At 50.6% G+C, this 20,089-nt stretch overlaps 1 long non-coding RNA gene across 3 annotated transcripts in view; it reads left to right on the forward strand.

The window, feature by feature from the left end:
* The window catches only part of LOC144172329 (uncharacterized), a 202,173-nt gene extending 182,518 nt beyond the window's left edge, over positions 1-19,655 (forward strand). For 2 of the 3 annotated variants that reach the window (XR_013323000.1, XR_013322997.1), the window contains 2 exons: positions 10,142-10,219; positions 19,322-19,655. This is a non-coding gene — a long non-coding RNA (uncharacterized LOC144172329). Of the gene's footprint in view, positions 1-9,333; positions 9,501-10,141; positions 10,220-19,321 lie in introns of all 3 variants that reach the window. The other variant, XR_013323001.1, reaches the window with a different exon arrangement.
* Positions 19,656-20,089: the final 434 nt, after the last annotated feature.

Genomic DNA, 20,089 nt, shown 5'->3' on the forward strand with positions numbered 1-20,089 from the left:
TCCGTTTCACTTGGGTTAAGGTACGGGAGGGCGTATGTCAGGCGACTGAGCATGAATGCTTGAACCAGCCGGAGGCGCTCAAATTCCATCATTCCTTTGTTTCGAGCTGTTATGCGGCGGATGAGGCCAATAGTTTGGTTGACATGTGAGGTGAGTTGAGAGATATATCACGTATTGGCTCTGTTGCACTGTATGGTCAAACCGAAGACCTTAAGAATAGGGACACATGGTATGGGATTATTTTGTATTCGAATAGTTACGTCTGGAGTGGAGCGTGACCGGCGGGGGGCAGGGAGGGTCAAGAGCTCCGACTTACTTGGGGAGCATTCAAGACCGGCCAGTGCTGCTTCTGCTACGACGATGTCTGTGCCTGACTGAAGCGCCTCCTCAATTTGTGCATCACTACCTCCGGCGCACCACAGAGTAACGTCATCAGCATATAGACTATGTCTAAGACGTGGCATTTGAGCTAAACGCTTAGGGAGATTAAGGAGAGCCAGATTAAAAAGGAGAGGAGAAAGTACTGCACCTTGAGGGGTACCAAAGGAGGGCATGTGAATGGTGTCCGATACTAAGTCACTAACGTGAATCACGGCAGTACGATTAGTAAGGAATTCTTAAGGTTAGACATTGCCAGATTTTGGAGTATAGCTCAGTGTGAAACTCTGTCGAAGGCCGTGGTGAGATCTAGTGCTAGAATAGCAGCTGTATCTACTTTGGAGGCCGGGATAATGATCTCATGTTGAAGTTGCAAAAGGAGATCCTGTGTCGAAAGACCCTGCCTGAAGCCTAGCATGGTGTGTGGAAGTGCATTGGTTTTGGTAAGATGTTGAACTAAGCGGGCATGGATGATGTGCTCAAGAACTTCAGCTTGATGTGCTCAAGAACATCACCCTTCAGCTATGTAGAGAGTACGAAGACGGTCTAGGAGTTGTGTATCTTCACCGGGAAATTGTTGAATTATTTTCATGAGCCGATTATTAGTAGCTATTCGCGAGTGACTGGGATACAACATGTGTTTAAGGAGGGCCCAAGTACGCCTCATGCTGAGATTACCTTTCATTTGTTCACATACCTGGCCCCATTGAGCACGAGCAAGTTCAGAGGTATAAGTCTCTATCGTTGTAGCGAGAGAGGCTAACCTAATTTTAAGGCGCTTATTGTGTTTCTGCTTACGCCATCTACGCTGTATGCTGCGATAAGCGTCCCACAGATGATATAGGCGTGCATCTACTAATTCCGCAGGTATTTCGGGGTCTACGGGATTGTCGTGAGTGGTTTTGTTATCGAGAATTTGGCTGACCCAGGTATGATACGATTCAGAGGATATTTCAGGGGACTCTGACACTGAACAGCTTTTCCTAAAGGCATCCCAATCTGTAAGGTATTGGTGTCGGGGTCGGCGCAAGATTTCAGATTGGAGGCGTAGATCGAGTCGTATAATGAAGTGGTCGCTGCCGAGCGTATGTGGTGTGTAGAGCCATTTAACTTCTGGGATCCCGCGTGAGAAAGTAAGGTCCGGGAAGTATCTTTTTGCACGCTATTGCCAATTCTTGTGGGGGTGGAGGGGTCGGACTCAATTGTAAAGCGCTGACCCCTGGTGAGCTCCCATAAGAGACAGCCCTTGCGGGTAGTGTGTGTGTAACCCCAGGCTGTGTGGGGGGGGGGGGGGGGGGGGCATTGAAATCACCTAATACGAGCAAAGGGTGAGGTTGCGACGCTTGAATAGCAAGGTGAAAAAGTTGCTTGAATTTGTGTGAGTGCGCACGGGGGCTACTGTACACGTTGAGAATATACAATCAGGAGGCTTTGCGCTTGGGGGGGTAGAGGACAGCCAAATCATGTGGAATATCAATGCTGTCAAATTGTGAGCGTTCACCGGGAATATTACGTTGAACCAATACTGCAGTGTATGGGTTATCCAGAGATTGGAAGGTCTGATAGCCCATAAACTTGACGTTAGGTCCAGGTTCTTGTAGTGCTATTGCAACTGGGGCTTTTTGTTCAGTGGAGAGAAGTAACTGCAGGTTGGGGCGTTTGCGGGTGAAGCCTCTGCAATTCCACTGCCAAACCGAACACTCGGCGTCCCGCTTATTCATCGTAAAACTCACTAGGCGGAAGGGGGGTATTTTGCGGCAAAGTGTGGTCGCTGGTAGTGGCGGCGATTCCCCCCATGCAGTTCTGTATATCGGCACGAAGAGATTCAATGGTGGCCTGCATGGCTGCCTGGTTGGCTAAGAGAATTTGGTGGAGCTGTAAGTATTCTTCTTTCTGCTGCGCGAGAGCTGTCTTCCATGCCGCCTCGATCCCTGCGAAACGATCGTCTGTTAGGGTGGGCGTAGTGTCGGAGGTAGTAGGGTTAGCCGTGGCTTTCCGCTTAATTGGTGGTGGAGTGGGAACCACCTCGGAGGCCGGAGTTGATTGCTGCTCTGATTGCACGGAGGGGATAGCGGGACGAGTGTGCAGTTGTTGTTTTAGGAGGCTGTTTTCGCGACTCAATTATGAATTTTCTTGCTTCAAGGTTAGTATTTCTGCCCTGATAGCTTGTAATTCTTTAAGAATTTCAGCTTGCGTATCAGAGGAGGTAACGTACGAGGATAATGATGATGGCGATGGAGCACTGAGAGGCGAGCGCTGGCAGCTCACCTTTATCTTGTCGATGCCTGATGGAGGGAGCTGTGCAGCGCCGGCGCGACACGGAAGATCTGGTCGTCCACAGGAAAGAGTCCCTGAGGCCTTGGAAGGTTGCAGCGGTGGAAAGACCGTGGCACAAAGAGTCCCTGAAGAAGTTGCAGCTTTAGCGTATGACACGGCAGGTAGGCGTGGTTGGTTACGCTTGGGACACGCCGCCGTTCCAGTAGCATGAGGGCCCTCACAAACGATGCATTTCGGAACACATGAATGATTTTCGGGGGCATTGACGATTCCGCAGGTTGAGCACCGAGAGAGGGCTTGTCTATTTGGGCAGACGTCGCGTCGATGTCCTGGCCGTCAGCATAAAGTGCAGGCTTCTGATTTCTTGCGAAATGGCTTGCAGCGGTATGTTGCGGCGCGATACCGAACACAGTAAGGGACGGTAGTTCCATCGAAGAGAATTTGGACTATGTTAGAGTCGCGCAGCCTCCTGGCGTCGAGGACTCCGAGTCCAGGGTTGAAGTGGCAGATGCTATGGAGTATTTGTTCTGGGGTTTCGTCGGCTGGGATATTGAAAATGACACCCGTCGCTGTATTAGATGGGGCGGGTACGTGCGTGGACAGAGGGTATTCTTTGCCATTCAAAGTTAACGCCTCGAGCTTCGCATACTTCTGCGCTCGGCCTTCGTCCGGGGTGCTAGCGATGATGAAATTTGCCCTCGCGTGAATGCGGACTTGATCTTCTTTATGGGGACGTAGTCCCGCTTGCTTCTGCACGGTGTCAGCCAGAGTAACCAGATGGACTTGGGTGAGGGCTAGACCACCTCTCGGTCGAAGGATCACTTTGATGTCGTCCTCCGGCAAGGGGAGCACCGGCGGAATCGTTCGCGCCGGTCGACGGCGGCGTCGGCTGGAAGAGGCATTATGAGAAGAAGATGCCTTGGAGCGATTGTCCACTTGTCCACGAAGGGATTGTTGGCGGCGACGAATCATCACCCAAGAGGGGTGGGCGAGGTCCTTAGGGGCTTGTCATCTCCTTTGACGGTAACCTCCATCATGCTGCTGCCGAGACGCTGACCACGGAGTGCAGCGGAGTGAAGGCTGACGGCACGGGCTGTAGAATGCAGCCAGCGGCCGCGCACAGCTTCGTCGCGAGGCGTGGTCGATGCTGTTCTTCGCTGTGGCGTTAGGGTTAGATTTTTGAGTGGACAGTTTTACTCACCTGTTGGCTGGAACTTGACGAAAGCGGTGTCAGGAGAGTCCTTACATCATGCCGGAACCATTGGTGTGGAAAACAGGTAGCAGGCACTGCTGGTTCACTGGTGGCGATGCAAGATGCCAGAGCCCAGCCGGGGCGTGTGAGGTCGTGTCGGCCCCCTAGCGGCGAAAAGTCAACACCGAGAAAGCTCTTCTGCTCGCACTCGTACACTACGCTACGACTACATGACGGAGGACACGGAGCTCGGTACGGGGACGCCTTCACCAATGTAACACGGGCCGCTTAACCACATCTTGTTCCCTTTGCTGCTTCCTGCCGGGGTTATTGCTTGCAGAAGCTCCGGCGTTCGCCGTCGTAGGTTATTGACTTCGCTAATTGCGCACCAATGATTTTACAAAACGAAGCTGAAGAAATGAGGCTGACGGAAGCGAGAGGGAAGCATCCTATCTCGCAATGTATAAAAGCTGCAGTCTGTGTTTTTTAAATTAGATCGGCGCACGGAAAGCTTTGATTTGCATTTATTTCGCGTGCCCTACCCACTTGCGAACTGTTTCTGTCAGGAAAACTTTTAGAGATGCTTCTCCAATGAGCTCTCGTTGTTCACAACTTTTGTGACGTCACAAACCGTAGTTCCCAAAAGCGTGCGGTGCATCGTCACCTGTTTTCACGTTTCCGCTGTTTTCTGCTTTATTAAACAACTGCTAGTTGCGATAATGATGTATTTAGATTTTCGGCACCGTCATCTTTGTTTTAATTCCCACCCTTTAGTGTCGCTTTAAGCTCCCGCCTCTGGATAATGTCTTTTTTTTTCTATCCTTGTCATGTTGCATATCAGAAGTATGACTGTTATTGCTTTTGCTAATTTCGACAACTCCGCCAATTCGATCTTCTCCTTTCTTCCTAACTCTTTCATATTCGTACGTTTTTAAGTCGTTCATTCGTTTTATCAGATGATATTCTCCTTTCTTCCTAACTGTTTCCTATTTCTACGTTTTTAAGTCGTTCGTTCGTTTTCTGAGATAGTTTACCAGTTTTGTTTCCAGGTTCTCACCCTGTTACAAACACCGCTGATTCTGTTATTTGCCTTATGTTGTCAGCAAGCATGCTTAAGCATTTTCGTCTCTGGTTAAGACTACGAATTTGTATTAAGTCGTTGTTCCAAAGTCCTGCGCCCTTCTCCTACCAATTGCAAGTTGCGTTTCCTGCTTTTTACTAGTGCCGTCTATTCCTTTCTCAGATGTAGCCTTACTGCATCTCACCATTCTGTAATTACTGCCTTTGACCTTACGTTGCCCCTCGACTCCCCGTATAATACCTGGGTTGGCACATCACCTACAACGAAATCAATTTAATTTTTAGTTTCAGTTGGGGCTTTTTTACATACATGCGTGCCTACATGCATACATACATACATACATGCATGCATACATACATACATGCATACATACATACATACATACATACATACATACATACATACATACATACATACATACATACATTAACCTACAGCACTTTTTATATAGACTTTTTCCCGCTTTTTTGCTCACCAACTGAGGCCTTTTGGGTTTTGGCCAACTGAGGCCATTCACTTGGGTGCGGCAGTGAATGGGGATTGTAGCACGTTTGGCTTTGGCTCGGAACGCGACAGCGCTGGCTGGAGTTCGGTGGGTGCTTTCTTGATTTCATAGAAGAATTACGGCGCGCTTTGGGACGGGGTCCTTTTTGTAACGACCAAGTCGCAGGGAAGCAGTAAAAATCCATACTATTTCTGAACAAATAAAGCTCTCTTGCCGCCAGAAGAAAAAATCCGAAAAAGCTACGAAAGGTGGGATCTCATTGTTAAACAAAAATTTATGCCACCTTTAATGTCTCTTTAATGTACATTCATTTCTTAGGATTAACGATTTCCTACAGAATCGCATGCCGGTTTTAATGCACATTTTATCCGGTACGTGGGAATAAATATTGTCAGGAACACTTTTGTTGGCCTGACACAGCGAGCTATTGATGAAGAACGTCATAAAACGTCTATAAAGATGATCCATTGCTGAAAGAAGTGCTACCGGCTTCTCGGTGGTAGATGTCTAACATGTCTAAGATGCCTAAGGTGTCCAAAATGCCTAACCACGTGTTTTCTAGAGATTTCTTGTGGTTGCAATAAAATAAAATATTAAAGTATTTCAAGCCCATTTCGCCCTGCGAAGGTGGATGAATACGAAATGTGTGTCTAAAGAGACCCTCTGAAATTTCGCGTACGCACCCTTGTGCTCGCAATTCATTGGCGTGATGCGTGAGTCATTTCGCCGTATTTTCCGCTTCGCGGAGTGCGTCTTCCTGTCCAGCCCGCCGCTTACGGGCAGGCTTTCGGTCACGATCTTCGCTGCTACTCGCACTGTAACCTGGGCGAAGACGTACAAAAAACGGCTTCCGTCATGTCATGGTAGCGTGGTGGGCGAGGGGCTTGCAGGGTAGTTTCCTCTGTTCCGAAGATTAAGAGCCAAAGCCAAACTTAACGGGTTTAAAGCATGACAAGTAGAGAACAGCGAAGATACAGGTAGAAGCACGCTGGCGGGCTTACACCATGACAATTCGAACCTGCAGAGAAACGTTCGCCGCAACGGCACAGGATGCACTATCTGCAGCTCGCGGAAGGGCGAGCATTTATATCCAGAATTCCCAACCGTCGACAGGCGTTCAGTCTTGCGCACGGCACCAAAAATAGGAATACACAAAACAACTTCCACGGGTGTTGTGATGGTTTCACAAGCCGGTGCACGCTGCAACGGAGAGAGGGAGGGGAAGAAGAGAATCCAACGCAGGGCCGCTGTTTGCAGATGGCTTGTTCGGACACGCATCAGCTGGAACCAGTTCGCAGTGGTTCACGCAACGGCTGCCCGTGAGTCACCGGCCCGAGTGGCGCGCGGAAGCTAGGCTGCGGCTTGTCAGAACATGTTTCATGAGCTGGCTTCAACATGAGAAGAAACGGGTAGTAATGGATAGCGGATGAATTCGGCGCCCAAGCAGGCGGGCGCTTCGTACAGATGCATGAATACAAATGCACAAATCATTTCATTAATTCATTCATTTATTTATACTGTCAGCCCTTAGGCCGTTACAGGGTGGATGGTCGAAGTAGTACATGGTGCATTGGTTAACAAGTTTTTCATTTTCACAGTACAACTCACTGGAAAAGGCGTATATGCGTATGCGTATATACAAATGCGTATATGCGTATGCGTATATGCAAATGCGTATGTATTGGTGGAATATAATACTGCGCATAACAAAGCTTGTGATCGTGACCGCGCACCCGCGGAAATGCGGTAGAAAGAAATTACTTGTCGCCCGTGCACGCCGCTACGCTGTTTCAGATGGACGCGAGGGGGGGGTGTTGTAGACTCTTTCATCGGGTCCTGATAGGGCAGAAGGTGAGCAAACCGAACGAAACAACAGCTTTTAAATGCATGTATTGGCCTCGAGGACATACCGTGGCGCCACCTACGAGTGACGTCACTTGTAGGACGCCGAATCGTGTTGTCATCTGCTACAACACATTTCCCGTGCGTATGCGGAAGCGTGTTTTTTGTTGTGGCCACCGTCTCGCACGCTCCTTGTGGATTTGATGCAAATGACCAAAAAAGTTGTCTGTAAACCAAATAGTTCGGGCAAGCAATCAGCGACTCGCTTGTTCCCGGCGACACCGTCGCGTTTAGGTAGTTGCTACCATCGCGACCCACAGCTCTTACATACGCAGCCAGCTAACGCCAAGGACGATGCAACTGATGCCGAGAAAAGTACGCTGTATATTCATTATGAAATACTTGTGACGGGACATGTGTGTGCAAGCAAACACCTTGTAGCAGCGACGGAAACGCGTCGCTCACTTATGATCTCACCGCGCGAACTGCTCGTATTGCCTGGTAAATGAATGACGCGAGAGCGGTGATCAGATTGCTTCGCCGCACATGCTTAAAAGTATTGTTATGGTCTGCAGTTTGGCTTAATCAGTGCCTATTTCCCCTGCGATGTTTTTATAGTCATGCCCGGATTTGATTAACGATCACCGCCGTAGCCTGTACTCTGCACGGCTGATGTTTACTTTTCGCGACTTGTCCGCAATGTATGTATAAACGGTATGAACGCGAGTTTTTAACGCCTTCGAGTGGGTTCGGACAAGGCTATATTTAGTTTTCATTAGGTGCTCGGCGTGGTAATTTATAATTGCAGCGTGTTTTGTATGTTTACAGTAAGCCGGCATTTCTCAAGGCTCAATTTCGAAACTCACGACTTCTCACAGAAGGCGAGGCTGCGTACGAGGCAAATCACGTCGTTAATGATTTCAGGTAATGGGGATATTTAGAATAGGAGAACCGAGCGGTGGGGGCCTCCAAGAAGATAGAGGAACCCAAACGCAACACGCGCGTGCGCGACGGGAGGGCCTTCGCCAACAGCTCGCAGCCGGCTTCGGATGCACGTAATCGGATGTTGGGAACTTTAGGCCTGGCGTCCCAGCAGATATTTCATCGCAGTTAGAGTTGCGAGTGACAGTCCCTAACAGAACCTTTCACCGCGCTGGGAACTCTGTAAGCACGGTGATTTTCGTTGAAGCGATCGACGATCAAGATGCCTGCACGGCCTCGGCCGATTCTTGCGCGCAAGCATAGCCATCCTTCGGCCGCTCGCCGCACCGTGCGTGAACGGTCCGGCGCTGCCGGGACCGACCTCCGCGGCCGGTCGGCGTTAATCGCGGCAGATATTTGAGCATCGCTTTGAAAACCACAGCTGATGACACTACCTATCAGAATTTTTCATCACACTAACATCCACTTTCACCAATCTGGAACTTCTTTTCCACGATTTGTGTGATTTTAAAAAGCGGCGACAAGTTGCTGCCGCGACCTGCGTCGGTTCGAGCCGCACCGTCGGCTGTGCGGGCAGGCACGGCGGGTGCGTGTGCTTCTGCGAGCAGTTAAGGCTTCACGATTACCTGCTTTATACACTTCTTGCAAACAAGGGAAATCTAGAAACTTCACTCGGCGATCGTCGTAGTCCCCATTGTTGATCTCCCCGGGGAAACAAGCCGCTGCTTACGCTTCGGTCGCATGCGTAATACACCACCACGCTCATGGTGTTTGCGGATAATCTACCACAGTTGGTACGGTTATACAGTCACCATTAGGTCGAACTGCGCTTTACACACTGAGAATTAACTTCAAACGAAGGAAATTAACACGAAAATACTTTTAGAACGCGCTTCCTAAGCGAAGTGAAGATAGGAACGGTGATCCTACAAGTGACGTCAAAACGATCGCAGCGCCGGCCTCTCCAGTGGTGGGGCTCGCGGCCAATACTTCTCGCGACTTCTTTCACGCGTGTCTCCGCGCTTGTGTAAAGTACGTGAAGTTGGAACTCGAAATTGTTGCATCACCCTTCCAACTGGTACGCAAAAATTGTGCACTAATTTTGTCACCATGCAGGCTCGAAGATGAGTGATATCCAGCGGGTTTTCGTAGCAGTCGACGGACAGGACAGCATAACCACAACTACTATGATGCAGGCAGTGTTACCCCTTATCGTGGACCATTCATGTTCAACCTGTGTTACCGACCCCGCTGCCCTAACTCTCAGTATAGAGTTTGGAAAGGTAAACGAGTGTGGAATACGTTCCCTTTGATAACGGTTGAAAATTTATTGTTTCATTGAAGTGGCTATGTACGAACGAAAACGGCCGGTACCTCGAGGCAGCTTGTGTAGTTCTGTGGGTAAACGGTACGACGTGGCATAGTGAAATGTGGTTTTTATTTTTCAGCTTTTTACGTAATGGTTTTATGCACAGTCTACGTATATCAAACCTTTCGCGCTTTACTTTTGCGCAGTATTCTTGAAAAGCTTCAGTATCATCCTAAAGCTCTAAACAACCGATACTTTCCATTACTTTCTCTGAACCCTTTCCTGTCTGACCGATTTTAACCGACTACTAAATTACAAAAGAAGATATACGTGCGAAGTTCGAATTGACAAGCTTGTAGTGTAGTCACAGTTGCCTGAACTGCAGTCACTAGCACGGGAAGATTTTGCTAGTCTATCCCCAAAGGTTCTGAGCCAAGTTTGTTGTATCAATGTACAAAGTAAACCAAATTTTTTCATGCAATATCAGCATTGAGCAGTTGACCATACCGCCTCGCCAAAGGAAGTGCAGTGCTCTAAATTTTGGCATTACTTATATAAAACCAGGTCACAGAGTTCATCGCACGTGAATTTATTCTGTCGTTCTAATTTTTCCAGGCGCATGTGTAAATCCAACCCACCCGACCATCGACATCATACCTGAGTGGCTGAGCCTCCATAAAGCACTTCAAATTTGTGAGTTGAGTATCTGCAGTCACCATTGTGCGCATATGGTAATAAATGTATCGGGTAAACTTAAAGTTATTACTAAGCGAGTTCTAGAATTTGCAGGCCATGTTCGAGCTGTTTCAGATGATTTGTATTCATTTGCCACAAAGGTTCGTTAAGGGCATTTTCCAATCGGACCCCACCCTGAGTACTTTCATGAAGTCGACGAGGATTTCCACTTGGTAAAATTTAGCATTGCGAGCACGTTTGGCAAGCATGACCGTGCTGACAAAAAGTTGGTGCTTCGTGTGGAATAGGTGGAAATAAAATTTTAGTTCATAAGGTGTCTGCTAAAAGCACGTTATGTTCCCTCGTCTTTCTCAAAATGAAGAAATACTGAAAAATAATGCCTGCGATAATGCATGCGTTCATGCTCAAAAATATTTTCCTTATTTAAAGTAAAACTTCACTAATTCGAATTTTCAGAGCGAAACTTGGCGCGTTGCTTTGATTCAGATATATGAGGCTTTTTTTTTTCTTTTCGAAATGAGCCAAATCCACCTAACACGAGTTTGAGAAACAAGCCGAGGTTTGTTACCGGACGTAAATGCAACGCCGTCAAAGCTATTACATGATATATTTTGCATGCCTGCTAGGGGAAGTTTATGGCCTCAAGTAATTAAAAAAATTCCCCGCATTTCCCCGAGAGGAAGAATGTGAAAGTGCGAATGCACGAGTTGAATTTGCGCGGTTCGGTAATGTTCGCGAAAGAGAGATCACACACACACACAACTACAAAGAAAGAAAGATGCATTTATTCACAGACACCTATTTGTGTTGTCGTTGTACTTGATTGCAAGAGCGGATCTCAGCTTTGAAATTTCGTGTCAGTACTCCTTTAAGCGGGTGCATTAGCCCTTCTCACGCCCGATTCCTGGCCAATCCCCCACGTGGGTATGTGCCATGTCAGCGGCCAGGCAGCGCGCGCCCATCTCCCCCCGTTGCTAGGGGAGACGAGGAGCGCGCGCACCCGCAGCTGTTGCTATGCGGACTACGGCGGCGGACGATTCAGGCTCGCTTAAGAAGTGCATTCGCACTTAAAATTATGCCATGAATATGAGAAATACTGCGGTGATAAGTATGGATTTGGCTCATACTGAATTTAAACACTCGAGTTGATGGGCATTTTCATGAAAACGTTACTTAAATTGACTTTCAAGCCTGGTGCGATTGAGTTTTGGTTGAAAGACACTAAAATACGTAACGGGGCTTCAAGAACAGTAGAACTATACGTGGAGAGCAATTGAGGCCTCTTGTCACCATTAGCAGGTCTTTTAGAATTTTTAATGCACTTTATAAGCGACCCCAAACCATCCACCGCCGGCGTCGGCGGCGGCGGCGGCGTCGGCGGCGTCCGCAGTGCTCTTTAAAGAAGAAACAGCATCCGGCGCCAGGTTTCGATCCGAGGACTTTGCGGGCCGCAGCCCGACGCTCTACCGAATAAGCCACGGACGCGACGGTGATATCAGTGTTAGTGACGCGCCTTATATCTTTAACGCATTCAAACTACGTCGTCAGCGGCGTGCGTTGGCGACTCAGCGGCGTTATAGCGGCTTGATAACTGCGTGGTGTACACGTGATACTACAAACCCGATGGAAGAGATGGAAGAGAAGGCGGCGAGGCGGTGGGCTGCGGGGGCCGAGCGCAAGCGCCGCAAGCGGGCCGACAACCGTGCATTCGCACTTTCACATTCTCCCCCTCGGGGAAATGCGGGGGAATTTTTTTTTCACAGGATAATTTTCTTGGGCACGCCTGACGGCAGTTACGAAGTAAGCAAGCTCTTCATTGCTTTGCCACGAATTTCCAAAACGCTTCACAAGAAAGCTGCTCATATCTTCTTCTTCACGTTGATGAGGTGGATCGTACTCTCAGAGGGGGCGGGGGTGCACGGAGCAGATTTGCCAGGGATGGTAAGCGGAGGCTATTTATTTAAGTACTGAAATGATAAATATGGGAGTAAAAAATAAATATCACCAGAAATATTTTGTAGGGGCGGGTGACACGAAATGAAATCTTTGTTTTACTCAGTTTAATTTCGCTGACTTCTTCCGTTCACTTCGTCGTTGACACCTGGACGGATCTTTTGCCAATCTTCCAATTGCAGTCTGAATTTATAATAATCCAGCTCCGAAAATAAATTTAAAAAACCTTCTGAAAGCACCTACGAAAAAGTCTGAACAGTCAAGACAAAATCAAACTTTCATTGGCCATATGTATTTGGCTCATTTTGATCCGTGAAACGGCTGGATCTGGCTCATTTTCGATACGAACTACGACCTCCGTACATGCTTTTCAGGGCGTTATCTCAACTATTTTCGTGCCATTCCTTTTTTAGGGGAATGTTGCCGAGTTTTTCTTCTTACGACAGTTTTATACGAGTTAGTTTTGGTTTCTGGATCTAGCTCATTTCGAAAAAAAGAAACGCCTCATATGTCTCAGGTTTCTATTGGATCTTATTAAGGGTGGAATTTGTGTTGGGTTGCAACTCAGCACATCTCAAAACTTTAAAATAACTAAGTGGTGATTTTTGGCTGGAAACAAAATCTGTGGCAGTAATACTAAATCATTCGGTGTAGCTCAGCGGCGTTGTGCTGTGGAGTGCAGGTTCTATAGCAGACCTGCCAGTTTTTATAATGGAAGCAAAGAACGAAGAATGAATGAATGAATTTATTGTCAAGAAAAAGGAAAGGAAAGACCACCAGCAGGCGTAAATTGTCACACCTAGGGGTGGACACCGGAACGCCTGCTGGTGTGGGGGTTGGGGCAGAGGATGACAGATTCATAGAGAGGAGAGACAGATGATAGAGGTGACATGTTTACAGAACACAAGAGAGAGAGGGGCATATTTACAAGTTAACACTCACTCCCACACCCACACAAAGTCTGGAGCAAGAGAAAAAAAAAAAAAGTTCGCACAGTCTCGTAAAAGTTCACACAGTCACTGTGCCAGAGAGTCAAGTGCCAGGCGGAGCCCTGAGGCATCCAGGTAGCCGCCCAGCGCCTCGTGGACGCTGTCCCTCTCCCTGGTGTTGCCCGGCGGCCATAGTAGCTCGTCTAGCGGCCGAGCCCTTCCTCCCAGGGCGGCCAGCAGTTCCGGCCTCCCTGCCGCATACTCGGGGCACTCGAAGAGCAGGTGCGGCAGGGACTGGACAGGTGTGCGGCAGTGCCGGCAGGCAGGGCTGTCTGCCAGCCCCAGGCGGTGCTTTCGTTCCGCCGTCCACACCGCCCCCACGCGGAGGCGCAGGATTGCCGAACGCTGCTGTCGGGGCAGCCGTGCAGCCCGCACAGGTGGTGGGGCCTCTCCAGCAGCCAGCCGTGGGTCCGGGTGCTGTGCCCGCACGTGCCGCTGTATAAGCAGGCGGGAGTCGTCCGCCGCTGCCTGGGCATCCGTGGCCGCGGGCGTCAGCTCGTGGGCCTCAGCGGCCAGCTCGTCCGCCCGCTCGTTGCCCTCGAGCCCGATGTGGCCGGGCACCCACTGCAGCCGCAGCCGGGCACCCCTGCCTGCCAGCCGCTCCACCTTCTCGCGCACTCCTCGAACCAGAGGGGAGTGCGGGTCGCCCTCCCGGATGCGCAGCAGAGCCACCCGGGAGTCGCACATCAGGGCGCAGCGCTCGGGTGCGGGCTCCAGCTCCAGCAGCAGGTCCAAGCCCAGCTGGACCCCCACAAGCTCTGCCGTGGCCGAGGATGCGGCGTAGTGCAGCCGGGCCTGCCGGGTGGCCTCCCCCAGCACGGCGGCCGCTGTAGCGGAGCCCTGCCGCCGCCGCACAGAGCCATCCGAGTACGCCAGGGTGTGGCCCTCCAGTTCTTTCCAGACGACGGCCCGGGTCAGCTGCAGCAACCCGCAGTGGGGCGTTCGCCGCTTGCTGCGCAGGCCCGGAATCTCCAGGTGCAGCTCGGCCGCCAGGTCCGGAGGGCGGCTGGAGGGCCCCAAGTCTGTGGTGCCCACCACCTGCTCGTACCGGGCCAGCATGCGCCCCATGCGCGAGTGCCGGTGGGTGCGCAGCCGCTGTAGCAGGGGGCCGCCCCCCTCGGCTCGGCGCAGCCGGTCAATGTGGCCCAGGGCCCTCTGCTCGGCCGTCATCTCCAGCGTCCACACCCCTGCCTCAGCCAGCGTCCTGTCGCACTGCGAGTTTCGGGGCAGGCCAAGGCAGGCGCGGACGCCCTTTCGATGGTCGCCCTCCAGCTGCCGCCAGTTGGGTCTCCGCAGGGTGACCAGCGGCAGCGCGTACATCAGTAGCCCCACGGCCGAGGCGCTGTACAGCCGCAGGGCTGTCTGCTGGGAGCAGCCTTTGTCCCGGGCGACCATCTTCCGCACGGCCGAGGTGGCCAGCTGTGCCCTGGCACGTAGCTCCTTGGCGGCATGGCGGAAGTCCACCTTGTGGTCCAGGGTGAGCCCCAGGTAGCTCACCCTGGTCTTCCACTCGAGCTCCTCGCCGTCTATGCGGAGTTTCTTCGTCCGTCCGCGGGCGGCTGCGCTCGGGTGCACAAGCATGGCCTCTGTCTTTGCAGCCGACAGCTGCAGGCCGACACCTTCAAGCTTGCACCGCACCGCATCCATAGCCGCCTGCAGCTGCTGCACGACCGCCCTGCCGTCTCCTTTCGGTCCAAGCACCCACAGGGCAATGTCGTCGGCGTACACCGACATGTGTACCCTGTGCCCCCCCCCCCCCCTCTGGGCAGGCAGCCTGGCAGGGCTGCCATTACCAGGTTGAAGAGGAAGGGGCTGATGACGGAGCCCTGTGGGGTGCCGATATCCACTGGCCGAGGTGCCGACAAGACGTTCCCCACCTGCACCTGCGCCGTCCGGCCCGTTAGGAACGCCTCGACGAAGCCCCGCAGCTTCCCCGCAATGCCGGCCTCCTCCATGGCCAAGGAGATGGCGGGGCGCTGCAGGTTGTCGAAAGCGCCCTTCACATCGAGCAGCACCAGGGCAGCCACCTGCCTGGTGGCACGGGCGTGTTCCAGGGCCGCCACCACGTCAGTGATGGAGTCGGCCGCCGCTCGGTGCTTTCGAAACCCCGTGAGCTGCTCCGGGATCGCCTCCTCCTCCACCACGATGGCCTCCATCCTGCGCAGCGCCACCCGCTCCAGCAGCTTGCACCCGCAGGAGGTGAGGGCCACGGGACGATATGCCGTGACCGCCCAAAGGCCCTTCCCCGGCTTGAGTATGGGCCTCAGGATGGCGAGCAGCCACTCGGGCGGCAGCTGCCCCGTCTCCCAGATGCGGTTGTAGGCCATCAGGAGCTTGCCGAACCCCACCTCATCCAGGTTGCGGATCATCTGGTAGGTGAGGCCGTCTGCCCCTGGCGCCGACTTGCGCTTGCAGCTTCGGAGGGCACTGCGGAGTTCGCCCTCCGTGATGGGGGCGTCGTTGAGCGAGTGGCGTCCCTCGGGCTCCTCCAGCGCAGCCGCGGGCCTTGGTTCCGTCCGGTGCTGTGGCAGGAAGTGATCCGCAAAGAGTTCGGCCAGCTCCCCAAAGCTTGCCTGCTTGCGGATGGCCAGGGCGGCCAGATGGTTGCGGTTTATCCGGGGCTTCAAGATGGAGCGGAAGATGCCCCAGAGTCGACGGCAGCGCGGGTCTGCCTCCGAGCTGACACACAGCTCGGCCCACCGTTGCCGGTTGAGGCGGTGGGCATGTCGTCGGCAGGCAGCATCCACGCGACGGTACTCCGTCCAGTCTGCCCTGTCCCCCGAGCGCCGCGCCCTCCGCTCCGCACGGTTCCGTACCGCCCGCAGCTGCAGCAGCTTCAGGTCTGGCATGGTGGTGGTCCCCTCGGCGACGGTGCAGCTCCGCGTGGCTCGCCTGGCGCAGCGAACCAAGCCCCGGAACATCTCTGCTCCCTCCCCCAGCTCCTCCTCAGCAAGGCAGCGCCGGAACTGGTCCCAGTGGGTGATGTGGTGCAGTGCGGGCCGTCTGGCCGGCTTCCCGGGTGGTGCAATGTGCAGCGGGTAATGGTCGGAGCCCCATGTGCTGGGCTCCCGCCTCCAAGTGGCCTCAACCCCGGCTGACACCAGGCTGAGGTCGATGGCAGTGGCAGTGCGACTGCCACGCCTAAAGGTGCACTCACCGGTGTTCAGTGCAGTGAGGCTGAGGCGCAGCATGGTGTCCCACAGCTGCTCTCCCCGCGTGTCGATCCTGCCATCTCCCCAAGCAGTGTGGTGGGCGTTGAAATCACCACAGAGGAGATGGCGGTCTGCGCATAGAGACACCAGCTGATCCAGGAGGCCCGAGTCCCAGCTCTGGCATGGACGCACATAGACACTGCACACAGTCATGTCACCACCCGTACCTAGCCGTAATGTCACTGCCACGCACTCTTGCACAGTTGTTGTCACCCCACTGGTGTCCAGCACCGCGTGCTGCACGCAGTCGCGCACGAACATTGACGCGCGCGAGGGTCCTGGAGGATGGGCTGGCTCGCTGCACGCCACCAACGAGCACTGCGCGTTGTCGCAGGCCGTGGGACTGTGGTAGCCCGTATATCCAGGCAGCCTCAGCTCCGAGCCTTCTCCCGCACGCACGTAGCTCTCCTGCAGTGCTACCACGTCTGGCCCGTGCTGCAGCAGATATGCCATCTTTCGAGATTTTAGCCCGTAAAAGATTCCCAAGCGGTTTAAAGTAACCTGTACCTCTCTGTAATGGTACAACTCATTGCCTTAGTGCCAAAACACCCAAAATTTGAAATTTTCATGGTACTGAAATTTTTTTTTAAATATGAATGTTGCAATTTTTACAAATTTACAAGTTTAAAATAATCCGTAGCCCTCCCCTACTATGCACGTCATGGCACAGATGTAGCTGCAGCGCATAAAGCCCGAGTTTAATTTTCGCCAACATCAGTTTAACAAATATGCAGAAGGTACAAAATTACAGTAACATTAACGTGGTCTTTTAGCTAAGAAAAGAGACCCGTGAATTCTATAAAACTATCATTAAAGTGTTTGTTTCAGATTGTTTGAACAATATGTAGCTTCATGCTTTTTTGTTTATTGTGGAACGTATATGCTGCCAGACGTTTTTTCAAACTAACTTGAGATCATGCCAATCATATGAGAGCTGTGTTATTAAAATTCAAAATAGGAAATAGTTAAATACATTGTGTGAGATGTTCGGCACGGTACGACCTGTACAGTTGTTGACAGACGTAACACAAATGCCGCCAGTGTCGCGAAGTGATGATCGCCGTCTCTGAATACTGCGTCGGTAAGCTTGCGGTGGTTGGTGCTAGAGATAGCTTGTGAGCAGAACGCTTTTACTGCTTCACCTGTGGCTGATCGTTGCGTAGAAAACGTGCTCGTTATGGTACTCGTTATTTCTATGTTGTGCTCGAAGTGCGGCCTCACGCGTCCCAGCAAGAAAAGTTGATTTTATTTCGGAAACTTGAAATTTTGCTCCATGCTGCCGCAGCTCGCGCACATTCAGAGTTTGGTCCATAGGCGGCCGGTCTAACGAAATGATTGTTATTAGCACTCTGGTGGTTTGTCAGTTACCTATTCTGAAAAAAACTTTAGGCAATGGAGAAAATGATGTACTCTGAGTGTAAAACGTTTATTAAACTTAAGGGTTTAGATAATAGAAAACCTGCAACGTGGTGCTGGGGCTGGTGCAAGGGCACATTCGTTCGTAAAAAGCGTAGAAGCGCCTCCCTAACGAGCATACCTTGTACGTGTAGGTCGGGAACATGCTAAGCAGGCAAGGCAATCTCTGTGCCAGCTATTTCCAGCTATACGTAAGCATACTGAGAGCATTATCGCAGTATGACTATTGCATTGTGGTGCTAGCGGAGTTCAGGCCACACTTTTCGTCATTCGTGTAGTTTGTGGACGACTGTACAGTACAAGATATTTAAATTAAAAGCATTTTCTTTGAAAGCTGTGGCCTTGTGTCGTATATTGGGGTGGTGCTTCTACGTCACCAGTCCAGCTGCCGCCAAGTGCAGCCACAGGTTTAGTGCGTGCACGGCGGAGCAGAGTGGTATGCATATGACTTATTGAAGCGGGGAATTTTTAAAGTAAACGTTTTGTTTTTCAGTGCCACAAATAAACACGATTGCCTCGTGCTTCAACGTATAGTGTCATTCCTTTATGAAGCAAAAGCCTCTGAAAACTTATTTTGTAAAGCCATTTTACACAAGTTTGTGCTTCGGCTGGTGGGTTACGTACCGGTATGTCAATAAACAGTGCAAGGGCGTGGATGGAAAAGAAAACAAAGCAATCGCTGTTTAGGTACAGGAATGTTCATTGCCATTGGCAGGGATAAGAAAATCTGCTTAGCTACCAGAGAGAACATAGTGAAAACACTAGAAATGTGTAGAATGCAAAAACAAACCCCTAACTCAGAAAGGCTTCTTGCCACAGCCAAGCCCCAAGACTGCCCCGATTTAAATGCTTGTCCGTTAAGATAACGACTGCTTCTTAACAAGAATCTGAAACCTTTACGGCTTAGTTCAAATTTTTTGCACATGCCTGAACCGCTGTAGTGCTACACACTTCTCCATTTCGTACCCTTCGGGAGCATTCACAAGCCCTCTAAATCATAAAATGCAAGTGCTCCATGTGCCACTCATTCAGATGGCGGGCTCGAAACTGGTACCACCGCACAAGATGGAATTTAAAATGCAATGCAGTCCCAACTGGAAAGAAAGCGTTCATTGAGCTTCTTGCCAATATACCCTTTATAGGCAAGTGTTCACTGCGTAGTGGTTTATACAAGAAGTTTTATTTATAAAATTATTCGTTTCAAATTTTTTTCACAAATGTTGCAATGATACCCTCCCTAATAACGAAGATTTCAATGCAAAAGGGACAAAATATTGGCGAGTTACCAATCTGCCGTCTATTTTTTACCTCAGGCGGTCGAAACTGATCGGGGCGAATGTAGCTCCAGCGTGCTAAACCCCACGTTTTGTATTTGTTTATGAAATTATCATAGATACTTTTTTTCACTGTGTGAACACATGCAGCATGTATAAACGTTCTATTTGTTGTTCACTGCCCACGTTTATAAAGTACGTTCTCGCATGAAGTTTTGCAGCGAAAGTTTCCTCTTATTTGCCGCGTTTTTTCAGGTTCCAAGAATGATGTATTCACGCCCAACTGTCACCGGCACTGGAGGCAGCCCACTCGGCTATTATTGGAGTTCACGTTTGAAATGCCTTTCACTTGTATTTTCAATGTATCAAATATTGACATTTGGTCGTTGTGAAAGGCCAATGAAGAACAATTTTTATTGATGTGAGTTGGGATGCTGTAAGTTTTTTAACCGTACTATTAACATTATTTTTTCATATCTTAGTATAAAAGCCTCTAAGATTACCTCTCGTGATTTTCTGTTTAACTTGACATTTTTCCTAATCATTGAGTCAAAATTCATGGATGAATGTATTTAATTTTGTATTGTTTTAGATTGGTGTTTAAATAAAAGATTTTAGGTCCTGGTATTGATGTTTCTTGTATACGCTTGCGTGGCGCACCTTACAAAATCGTAGCGATGATGTCTAATACAGTTGCCCATACTCCTTTTTGACTCTTCGTCTAATGGGACTCTTCAACTAATGGACGTCTCTTTCAAAGGAGTCTGGTGACCCCCTGTACGACCCCCGTTAGAGGGTCGCAGAAGTCAGCAAGGCCCCCTTTGTTTGTCGCTTTGGAGTCACAGCGACTGCATCCTATTGAGTCTATCTCACGACTCTTGGTCGCCACTCTTTTCCTGAGAGTCCCAAGACTCTCTTTGACCCTGTTTAATTGAATGCTGTTCTGGTTTCTGCGTGTACTTACGTTAGAGCGCAGTCCTTTCTGGAAACATGCAGACGGGTGGGGAATTCGCATTATCAAGC

Source organism: Haemaphysalis longicornis, unplaced genomic scaffold, assembly GCF_048455015.1.
Source record: "Haemaphysalis longicornis isolate Haplotype H1 unplaced genomic scaffold, Haemaphysalis longicornis Haplotype H1 scaffold_1, whole genome shotgun sequence".
Lineage (NCBI taxonomy): Eukaryota > Metazoa > Arthropoda > Arachnida > Ixodida > Ixodidae > Haemaphysalis > Haemaphysalis longicornis.